This window comes from Mus caroli, unplaced genomic scaffold, assembly GCF_978045245.1.
Source record: "Mus caroli unplaced genomic scaffold, Mus_caroli_1 scaffold_3, whole genome shotgun sequence".
Taxonomy (NCBI): Eukaryota; Metazoa; Chordata; class Mammalia; order Rodentia; family Muridae; genus Mus; species Mus caroli.
The window spans coordinates 64,777,742-64,788,536 of NW_028227258.1; the positions used below are offsets into that span (position 1 = coordinate 64,777,742).

At 47.3% G+C, this 10,795-nt stretch overlaps 2 non-coding genes across 2 annotated transcripts; one reads left to right on the plus strand and one right to left on the minus strand.

Moving 5' to 3' along the window:
- Window positions 1–1,032: 1,032 nt before the first annotated feature.
- LOC115030685 (U1 spliceosomal RNA) lies at window positions 1,033–1,197 on the minus strand. The gene has a single exon (XR_003836289.1). It is a non-coding gene; the product is annotated as a U1 spliceosomal RNA (small nuclear RNA).
- Window positions 1,198–4,784: 3,587 nt separating this feature from the next.
- On the plus strand, window positions 4,785–4,949 carry LOC147005502 (U1 spliceosomal RNA). Its single transcript, XR_015046801.1, has one exon. It is a non-coding gene; the product is annotated as a U1 spliceosomal RNA (small nuclear RNA).
- The last annotated feature ends 5,846 nt before the right edge of the window (window positions 4,950–10,795 follow it).

Genomic DNA, 10,795 nt, shown 5'->3' on the forward strand with positions numbered 1-10,795 from the left:
ATGCCCAGAACCACCGTGCCTCCATAACATTAAGAAATACTGTGTTTGCTTAAAACCAGAGAAAAGTCCTATGACCGGTGAAAACTTGCAACAAATGTCTTCGCTATATGCTCCTCATATGCTGGATTCATTATATGCGCCTTACACTTAAAGAGACCGTAACGATCCTTTTATCCTCCCAGCACTTGAAAGTACCGTTCTCGGTTACAATGTATATTAAAGCTAATCGTCATCTTTGGCCAAAGTGTACGCATTTATCTATCGAGTGCATTGAAACCAATCAGGAAAGGCATACACCTCACGTTGAGAAACGACCTTTATTAACAGACAGCTAGCCCGTTCTTTCCAAAGAACGCACAAAGCGGGGTCGGTTGGATTGTGGAGAAGGAAGCTGAGGCCAGTTACCCCGCAGATTGAGCCTTATTTGGAGGGAGAATCTGGATCCTGAGGGGGCCTTGAGCCGGTCGAACAATTCGGGATTGTGGGAGAGCCAGCCTCAAGCGGAGGAGCTGCAGAGGCAGCTGTCATGGACAGGACATGGACGGGGCCTTTGATGGTTTTTTTTTTTCTTTGCATGAACGAAATTTCTGCCCCAGACCCCAAGATCTGTATGTGCTCTGCGATGGGGGAGTTGGGGGGGGGGGAGGGCCTGTCCGACACTTCATTTGTCTCAGGGGACAAACAGTAGGTGCAGGTTGGAGGCCCCTGGCCTGATTTGAGGGGGTGTAGTCTAGGAACGAACGTTTACTCTGGCAATCGATAGAAAGGGGACCGAGTTGAGCATTGTTAGACTGGAATGGAAGGTTATCTTCTTTTGGTCCGGTGGCCCTCAGTCCTCACATCCGGGAGACGGAGACGGAAGGACCTCAAAGAACAATATCTAAACCTGAAACTACCTTCTGGTTTTCACGTCTTAAACTAAGCAGAGAAAAGGTGTAGCCCTATCTGGAGGAAAATGCAACACCTACTATGTCGACAAGAAAAGGAAAAAGAGTAGACAGAGTCCAATCTAACTTTTAGTACGACAAAGACCAGGGGAGAGCGCGAACGCAGTCCCCCACTACCACAAATTATGCAGTCGAGTTTCCCGCATTTGGGGAAATCGCAGGGGTCAGCACACCCTAAAGTGCAATGGGTGAGCCTCGCCCTGGGAAAACCACCTTCATGATCATGGTATCTCCCCTGCCAGGTAAGTATGCTTTCCCAGCGCCCGGCCCCGGCTCACACCCGCCGCCCCTACACGCTTAACACACGGTCACTTAGCCCCGCCCGATCTCGGGCCTCCCCCGACGCACACGCCATTCTTGCGCTCCGCTGACACCCGCGGATCCGCGTTCCCTCCCTCACCGCGGGAGAAACCCCTCGTATTTCTGCACGGAGCGCGGACCCGGCAGACCCTGCGCACTTCATCTGCATACACCACGCCCATACCCGTGACATCAAGGATGATACGTCATCAAGGATGACGCCTGGTCATCTACCTTTCTACCCCTTCATGGCCGCCTTCATATTCTTTCTTTATATTCTACTATTGTAAATTCCAAACATTTTCACCTGATCCTTATTTTCCCCTTTGGGAGGAGGGGGTAACCCTGTAGCTCGCGGAGGCTGGCCTGGATCTGATGCAGGAGAAACTTGGAGTAGAATAGTACTAATAGGACTGGAGAGTTGGTTCAGTGGTTAAGAGCACTGACTCGATTGCAAAAGACTCGATTCCCAGCATCCACATGGAGGGTTACCACTTTCTTTAGCACTAGCACGTGTGGTGCAGACACACATGAAGGAAAAACACTCATGCACACAGGGTAATAATAATTTTTTTAAAAAAAGGATGAGAGAGAGAGAGAGAGAGAGTTGCAGGATTGGAGAGATGGCTCAGCACCGACTGATCTTCCAGAGGTCCTGAACCCATGTGGTGGCTCACAATCATATAATATAATGGTGTGCCTGAAGAGAGCTACACTATCTTCAGATACAAGGGACTCGAGGAGGAGGGTGATGTCACTTTGCAGTCTTTGTTTTTGTATTTCATCTGTATAGAGCACACCCTATCCGTGATCATGGGAGATGCCCCCTTCTCCTTCATCCCCTTTCCTGCCCCCCCACCAATACGGTTGACTTGTTGAAGTTTGTTTTGCTGTCATCCTTAAATCTGTCTTAGATCTGTCTTATATCTTAGCCTATCCAAGGATGGGCTCCTTGTCTCTCTGCTCTGGCTGCAGCTTAACTTTTAAGGAAATCAACAGGTTAACCTTCAAGACATACTAGATCTTCTGTTTTTGCCATCCGTATCATCTCCTAATAAACAAGGGTCTCCAAAGACTTTGGTAGAAGATGCTATACTTACCTTTGGGTAGGTCCACCTCTCAAGTGTTCATACTGTCTTGACTATATTAAAGTATGTGTCTTAGTTAGGGGTATACTGCTGTGAACAGACACCATGAACAAAGCAACTCTTTAAAAGGGCATTTAATTGGGGCTGGCTTACAGGTTCAGAGGTCCAGTCAATTGTCATCAAGGCAGGAGCATGGCAGCATCCAGGCAAGCATGGTGCAGAAGAAGCTGAGAGTTCTACATCTTCATCTGGAGGCTGCTAGCAGAATACTGACTTCCAGACTGCTATAATGAGAGACTTATATTCTATACCCACAATGACACACCTACTCCAACAAAACCACATCTTCTTATCCTGCCACTCCCTCGGCGGGTATACAAACCATCACAATATGTACACATCATTTCTTTCTGCTGGCTTTTGCTAGGTATCACATTGGGTCTGACTCTACAGCAATTTCTTATGTCTTCCTGGCCTAGTTGGTAAGGAGCTTTTCTCTCTGGCTCTTGGAGCCTGCTATACTTTCCAGAGCCCCATCATGTGGGCCCCTCTTTCCTTAAGATTTGTTCCTTTATCTATTGGAACCCTCCCTGTTTCCTCTCCTCCCACTAGGAGCTGCCTGTTGAGCCCCACAGCCTCCTTAAGCCCTTCTGGGCATCTGTGACCTTGTTCTCCTGTCTCTCAGCTCTGTCCCAGGAGTCTCACAGCTTCTCTTAGCCCTCCTGGGCTACTTTGTCTCTCAGTTCCCACATGGAGCTTAGAGAAATTCCCTCCAGCAGAGTTGATTTTGTGACCCTTTCTTTCTTCGGCTACAGACTCAAATTTTATTAAAACCTTACTCTTTTACACAGCTTTTTGTCAGTACAGTTCAAATGGCCATACTTGTCATGCTTGATTTTCAATGATGGCGACTTCTATCTCTGCACAAACAAAAGCTCAAAAAATTATATTCTAATTAAGGAGTCACAGCATTCCAGATGGGTCAATTGGTAAACGTTACTATAGCATTCATCAAAACTGCCCATCAGGCACAGTCAAAATACAAGGTACACATCACCCCTCTCCACCCCTAGATATAAAACATGGTACAAGAAGCTGTCCAAAGTCCTCAAAGGTTTTCACATCCCTAGCAACATCCCTTTTAGATAATCTAGATCCCACTTCCCTGTCATAGGTCTCTTGTTTCAGACCATAGCCTCTGCATCTAAGCTCTACCTGACTGCTTCAAGAAGGTTGCTTGTGTGCTCTTCCTGGGTCAAAGGCACTACCACCTTTTGTAGCCTTGCCCACCGTCTTACAAGATTCCTTCACTTTGCTGGTTTTTTAATTGCTAAGTCAAATATCTGTACCATCCCTCATCTCTCCCACATCTCTCTCTTAGGTGTCACAGACTGCTTTAACTGCCCCAGAAACACACTTTGTAGGAATAGAAGAGTTTGCAGACTTTAAGAATACTTTAACCATTAGTAATAACACTCATCTTCCATGTCCAAACATCCACCATGAAGACACCTTCTCAGTAAAATTTGTTTCTCATTCTTTCTAACCAGCCTGCTTAGTGCCCTAATTGTCTCTAGTATTACTGGAAGTAGCCATTCTTTAGATACATTCAGATTTTTCTCAGAACTTGTATTAGTAACTCTTTTATAAAGGAATTATGTATTTGTTTTATGTATATGTCTACACTGTAGCTCTCTTCAGGCACACCATTATATTATATGATTGTGAGCCACCACATGGGTTCAGGACCTCTGGAAGATCAGTCGGTGCTGAGCCATCTCTCCAATCCTGCAACTCACTCTCTCTCTCTCTCATCCTTTTTTTAAAAAAATTATTATTACCCTGTGTGCATGAGTGTTTTTCCTTCATGTGTGTCTGCACCACACGTGCTAGTGCTAAAGAAAGTGGTAACCCTCCATGTGGATGCTGGGAATCGAGTCTTTTGCAATCGAGTCAGTGCTCTTAACCACTGAACCAACTCTCCAGTCCTATTAGTACTATTCTACTCCAAGTTTCTCCTGCATCAGATCCAGGCCAGCCTCCGCGAGCTACAGGGTTACCCCCTCCTCCCAAAGGGGAAAATAAGGATCAGGTGAAAATGTTTGGAATTTACAATAGTAGAATATAAAGAAAGAATATGAAGGCGGCCATGAAGGGGTAGAAAGGTAGATGACCAGGCGTCATCCTTGATGACGTATCATCCTTGATGTCACGGGTATGGGCGTGGTGTATGCAGATGAAGTGCGCAGGGTCTGCCGGGTCCGCGCTCCGTGCAGAAATACGAGGGGTTTCTCCCGCGGTGAGGGAGGGAACGCGGATCCGCGGGTGTCAGCGGAGCGCAAGAATGGCGTGTGCGTCGGGGGAGGCCCGAGATCGGGCGGGGCTAAGTGACCGTGTGTTAAGCGTGTAGGGGCGGCGGGTGTGAGCCGGGGCCGGGCGCTGGGAAAGCATACTTACCTGGCAGGGGAGATACCATGATCATGAAGGTGGTTTTCCCAGGGCGAGGCTCACCCATTGCACTTTAGGGTGTGCTGACCCCTGCGATTTCCCCAAATGCGGGAAACTCGACTGCATAATTTGTGGTAGTGGGGGACTGCGTTCGCGCTCTCCCCTGGTCTTTGTCGTACTAAAAGTTAGATTGGACTCTGTCTACTCTTTTTCCTTTTCTTGTCGACATAGTAGGTGTTGCATTTTCCTCCAGATAGGGCTACACCTTTTCTCTGCTTAGTTTAAGACGTGAAAACCAGAAGGTAGTTTCAGGTTTAGATATTGTTCTTTGAGGTCCTTCCGTCTCCGTCTCCCGGATGTGAGGACTGAGGGCCACCGGACCAAAAGAAGATAACCTTCCATTCCAGTCTAACAATGCTCAACTCGGTCCCCTTTCTATCGATTGCCAGAGTAAACGTTCGTTCCTAGACTACACCCCCTCAAATCAGGCCAGGGGCCTCCAACCTGCACCTACTGTTTGTCCCCTGAGACAAATGAAGTGTCGGACAGGCCCTCCCCCCCCCTCCCAACTCCCCCATCGCAGAGCACATACAGATCTTGGGGTCTGGGGCAGAAATTTCGTTCATGCAAAGAAAAAAAAAAACCATCAAAGGCCCCGTCCATGTCCTGTCCATGACAGCTGCCTCTGCAGCTCCTCCGCTTGAGGCTGGCTCTCCCACAATCCCGAATTGTTCGACCGGCTCAAGGCCCCCTCAGGATCCAGATTCTCCCTCCAAATAAGGCTCAATCTGCGGGGTAACTGGCCTCAGCTTCCTTCTCCACAATCCAACCGACCCCGCTTTGTGCGTTCTTTGGAAAAGTACTTTCCTCGGGCTAGCTGTCTGTTAATAAAGGTCGTTTCTCAACGTGAGGTGTATGCCTTTCCTGATTGGTTTCAATGCACTCGATAGATAAATGCGTACACTTTGGCCAAAGATGACGATTAGCTTTAATATACATTGTAACCGAGAACGGTACTTTCAAGTGCTGGGAGGATAAAAGGATCGTTACGGTCTCTTTAAGTGTAAGGCGCATATAATGAATCCAGCATATGAGGAGCATATAGCGAAGACATTTGTTGCAAGTTTTCACCGGTCATAGGACTTTTCTCTGGTTTTAAGCAAACACAGTATTTCTTAATGTTATGGAGGCACGGTGGTTCTGGGCATGTTTTCCGCGACCACGTTGCCTTTGGTTCCAACCCTCCTAACAAACCCCATGTTACTGTTTGTGGCTCTCTGCAGTTTTCTCCTGTTCCTATCTTTCAGTTACGGTGACTAAGGCAGTAGTTAGCTAAACCGGTGGTTTGAGGAATCTAAACTCTCCTGTCTGAGTGCTCTCCAGGTCTGACTCAGATTACCTGCCTACATCAGAGGAGACAGGGTGTATTCAGGGTGGTATGACTGTAGACTATTACGAATTCATTCATCTTCGTATGTGTGACGGTCATGTGCAATTCAGAAGACAAGGTAGTCTGCTGGGGTGGCTGAAAGATCTCTATAGTCCCAAACTCTACCTCATTGTGTCCCTCTGATAGTGAGTATAGACCTTAAGGGCACCCTCGTGCGGCTCAGAAAGCATTCTTCCACGATCCACACCTCTTTTTTATCTTTTATTTCATAGCCGGGTATTGCTGAATTGCCTGGGCTGGTTGTGAATTTGCTCTGTAATCTGCACAAGCCTTGAAGGTGTGATCCTCCTGCCCCAGGCTTCAAAGTAGCTAAGATTATAGGCAGAAGCCACAGGTCAAGCTCCCACCATGGTTTTAATTTTTTAAATGGAGAGAACTGTGGTTTCACCTGTAACGACACATGTAAGACAGAATCCCCGGGTTCTCCTCTTCCTCAGTTTCCTCCTCGTGGTCCCTTCGAGATCTGGATCAAAGCCTGCTATGTGGGCTACACTGTAGGTCTGACTCCTCATTGTCTTTGTTTTCAGGAGTCTCTCTATGTAGCCTTGGCTGGCCCTGAGCTATCTGGAGGGACTAGGTTGGAACTGAACTCACAGAGGTCTTATTGCCTCTGCCTCCTGAGTGCTGGGATTAAAGTGTGAACCGCCATAGCCAACCTTATTTATATTTTATTATTTTTTTAAAGATTTATTTATTATATGTAAGCACACCGTAGCTGTCTTCAGACACTCCAGAAGAGGGAGTCAGATCTCCTAACCGATGGTTGTGAGTCACCATGTGGTTGCTGGGATTTGAACTCAGGACCTTCGGAAGACCAGTCGGGTGCTCTTGCCCACCTGGCCATCTCACCAGCCCTATATTTTATTTTTGAATTTATTTTTTATCTTATGTGCAATGAATATTTTGCCTGTATGTATGTATATGTATGTGGACCACATGGTTGTCCTGTGTCTCAAAGTATATGCCTTGAAGACATTGTTACACATGGTTGTGAGCAACCGTGTGTGTACTAGAAACCAAACTTACCTATGTAGCCAACTCTCCGGCCCTTCCTTCCGTTTTTTGTTTTTGAGACAGGGTTTCAAGTAGCACCGGTTGTTCTTACCTCAATGATGACCCTGAATTTCTAACATTCTTGAGCCCACTTCCTAAGTGCTTAGATTATAAAATCGGGCCACCATACCTGGCCTTCATTGTTTATTTACCGTGAATGATGTGATGTGTGATTTTTTTTCCCTTTTCTTCTTCTTCGTCATCGTTGTTGTTGTTGTTTTTCGAGACCGGGTTTCTCTGTGTAGCCTTGGCTGTCCTGGAACTTACTCTGTAGACCAGGCTGGCCTTGAACTCAGAAATCCACCTGCTTCTGGCTCTCAAAGTGCTGGGGTAAAGGCGTGTGCCACCACTGCCCAGCTGTGATGTGTGACTTTGATGGCTCTCCAGCCACATGACTCAAGAAATCCCAGAGTCACTACCTGCACAGCCCTGTGTCCCTTAGGACAGCCTTTCTCTAACAAGGAGGTTTCTCTGTGTATAGGGTCCATTCTCCAAGACCCCCAGTGCACAGAGGAAATAAGGACCCCAGTTACAAAAAAATGAACCCAGGGAGAGCCAGGTGCATAGATTCCAACAAGGTTGAAAGATAGACCTGGCAGCCCAGATACGGTGGGACACAGGAACCTACACAGAGTAAGGTCAGAGAACAGGGCCTTAGAAACTAGTTCTGGGCAGGTGGGACTGCAAGCGGGCAGCTGGGCAGGTTCCCCTACTTCTTTCAAGTCCCGAGCTCCTTGGGCTCCCTGCCTCCTGCCTTCTGCGTTTCTGTCCACCTTACACCAGGTCTTAAGGTCCCTGTCCCCCATTTTCTGGGCCTCTTTCTCATTCTCTTGGTATCTGCTCCCCACTCTCCGGGTCTGCTGCCCACCCTTCCTCTGCAGAGCCCAGGCTGTTGGTTTCACTACAGACTGTAGCAACGGAGGAAGATGGAGAGAAGAATTGGAATGAAGGTGTCAAAGAAGTCCGTGTCCAGCAAGCCTGGAAGCCCTGCCCACGAGGGATGCACATGAGAGACAGGACATGAGAACGTGTGGAGCACAGATGCAGAGGAAGGGGTAGGACATGAATCGCACACTAGAGCCCTGACTCTCATGACCTTTCCCAGCTCCATCAACCGCTTGGAAGTGCTTTGAATAAACTTAGTTGCTAACTACTCACAGGTTCTGCTACAGCTCTGTTTTTCTGGTTCACCATGACTTGGAAATCCCAGTAGATGCTCTCTGGACTCCTGCCACACCCACTCCAGTGAAGACTGAGTGACAGGCCCAAAAGGTTGGATGCAGTCCCAAGGCAGAGTTTCATGGAAACTTAGCCTCCTAGAATCTTTGGCATCCTGTAGAACGAATGCTCCAAACCTGTCCCCGCCTTAGTCGTGAATGGATCTGTGTGCTTTCTTTCAGTATTGTTTTATTACAGGTGCTTCCAAGCAATGACTTGTCAAATACCGAATCAAAATTGAACTTTGCTTCCTGGCCTTCACCAATGTCCTAGGCAGTCCTTGAGCTGACCCTGGGCTTGGAATTCAGTAAGAATGTTGCCTATTCAGTGGCATTCAGAATTACCTCTATTATTGTAAGAGAGATAGTGAAAGAAATCAGGCATTACTGTCTACTACACAGAGTTAGAAGTCTCAGGGCAAGCTTAGCAAAACAAGTTTAGAATTCTTATTATAGTTATGTATGGCAGACTGCATTACTTAATAGAAGAAAGTCCCCCACATAATCACTTAGAATAACAGTCAAATCACTCCCATATACAGGAATTTACAATGGTTCAGGAAGTAGATTGGGCTGTGGTAAGGAGGAACTAGAGTATTGCAGTATTCATGAGATTAGCTAGAGCAGAACTCCCTAATTAGAACTAAGGCTTGGGCGAGAAAGCCCTTGCCCCAGGAGTGTAAAGGCCTCACACCTGGCTTCTAAGAGTATAGCAGACCTTAGATAGAGCTGACTTTGTCTCAGTGTTGTATTGCCTAGTTCCTGCCAGTCTTTATGTATGCATTCCTCTGTTTTGTGTAAAGAGTCATTAAGCATCAGGTAACCTCAATGTGCCTTGGCTGATGCGTCAACTAACTTCCCTATTTTCCTCTGTATTAAAAACCTGATGCTTTCTTTGAGAAATTACAGTCAGGTACAGCACTCTCTCTGGTGTTTTGTGTCTTTTTGTCATCCTGCTGACTTCTTGCCCACCTGATTACCAAAATCCTGGTTCCCTGCGGGTGGAAGGACCGGCTGAGTCCAGTCCAGGGCAGACTCCCAGTTCACAGGTATAACAGGACCCTGCTCTCCCACTACTTAGGAGCACTGACTGCTCTTCTGAAGGACCCGAGTTCAAATCCCAGGAACCACATGGTGGCTCACAACCATCTGTAACGAGATCTGGTGCCCTCTCTGGAGTGTCTGAAGACACCTACAGTATACTTACATTAAAAAAAAAAAAAATGAATCAGGTGTACCTGCTCTGTCCCTATTGGATCTCCATCTCCCTCAATCTCTCTGCCCTCTTTGGCGTCACTGCTCTGTTCCTCCCTCCTCTGACTGTACCACAACAGCTGTGGGTGCCATGGCTTCCTGTCTCCCCACCACACCAGCCCTTTCTGTCCACCCTCATCCTCTTTCTTCCTATCATTTCCTTCTGGTTCTGTCCCCTTCCCAACATCACCGCTGCTGTCCTGTATGAATCTCTGTTCTCTGTACCTATCCACGCTCTTGGCCTCACATCTGCCATCTACACTGGGCTTCCTCTTCCTCAACTACCAGCCTCAGCTTGGTCAGTGGTCCTGAGTGTTTGGGAGCAGTGGAATAATGACTCAGAATCTGGGACACATGCAAGCTGACAGCTCTGTGTTCAGTTCAAGAGAGCTCTCAGCTTGAGATAGCTCTCTCTTGCAGACCAAAGTCCAGTGTTTTATTTTGCATATGCAACTCCCTTAGGAATTGCATATGAATTCAATCATTTAGTCCAGGTTCCCTTTGACCATCTCACAAAACTGCATTTTATGACTCTGGCTTCTAAAACCAGAGCCACATTTCTTAATGGTCTGCTGCTTGCTAGAGCTGAAACATGGCCCCCTGGTTCTATCACATTTTCACCAGCTTTCTGTTTTCCAACTCCTTCCCTGCCTGACCTTGGCTGTTCTGAATCTTGCTCTGTAGACGGACCTTGAACTTAAGAGATCTGCATAGATCTGTCTCCTGAATGCCTGTCCCACCATGCCTGGACCTAAGCTTTTCTTCATTTAGAATTTGATCTGCCCCAGCTAGCCTTGAACTCAGAGATCTGCTTGGCTTTGTCTCTTGGGATTAAAGGTGTGTACCACCACGCTGGAGTCTTAGCTTTTCATGGCCACTGTTCCTTGATCACAAGTGTGCCCTCCATTTCTGGATTGTAGTTCATTCCAGATTAAAAGTCCAAACTGCCGGGCGGTGGTGGCACAGGCCTTTAATCCCAGCACTTGGGAGGCAGAGACAGGCGGATTTCTGAGTTCGAGGCCAGCCTGGTCTACAGAG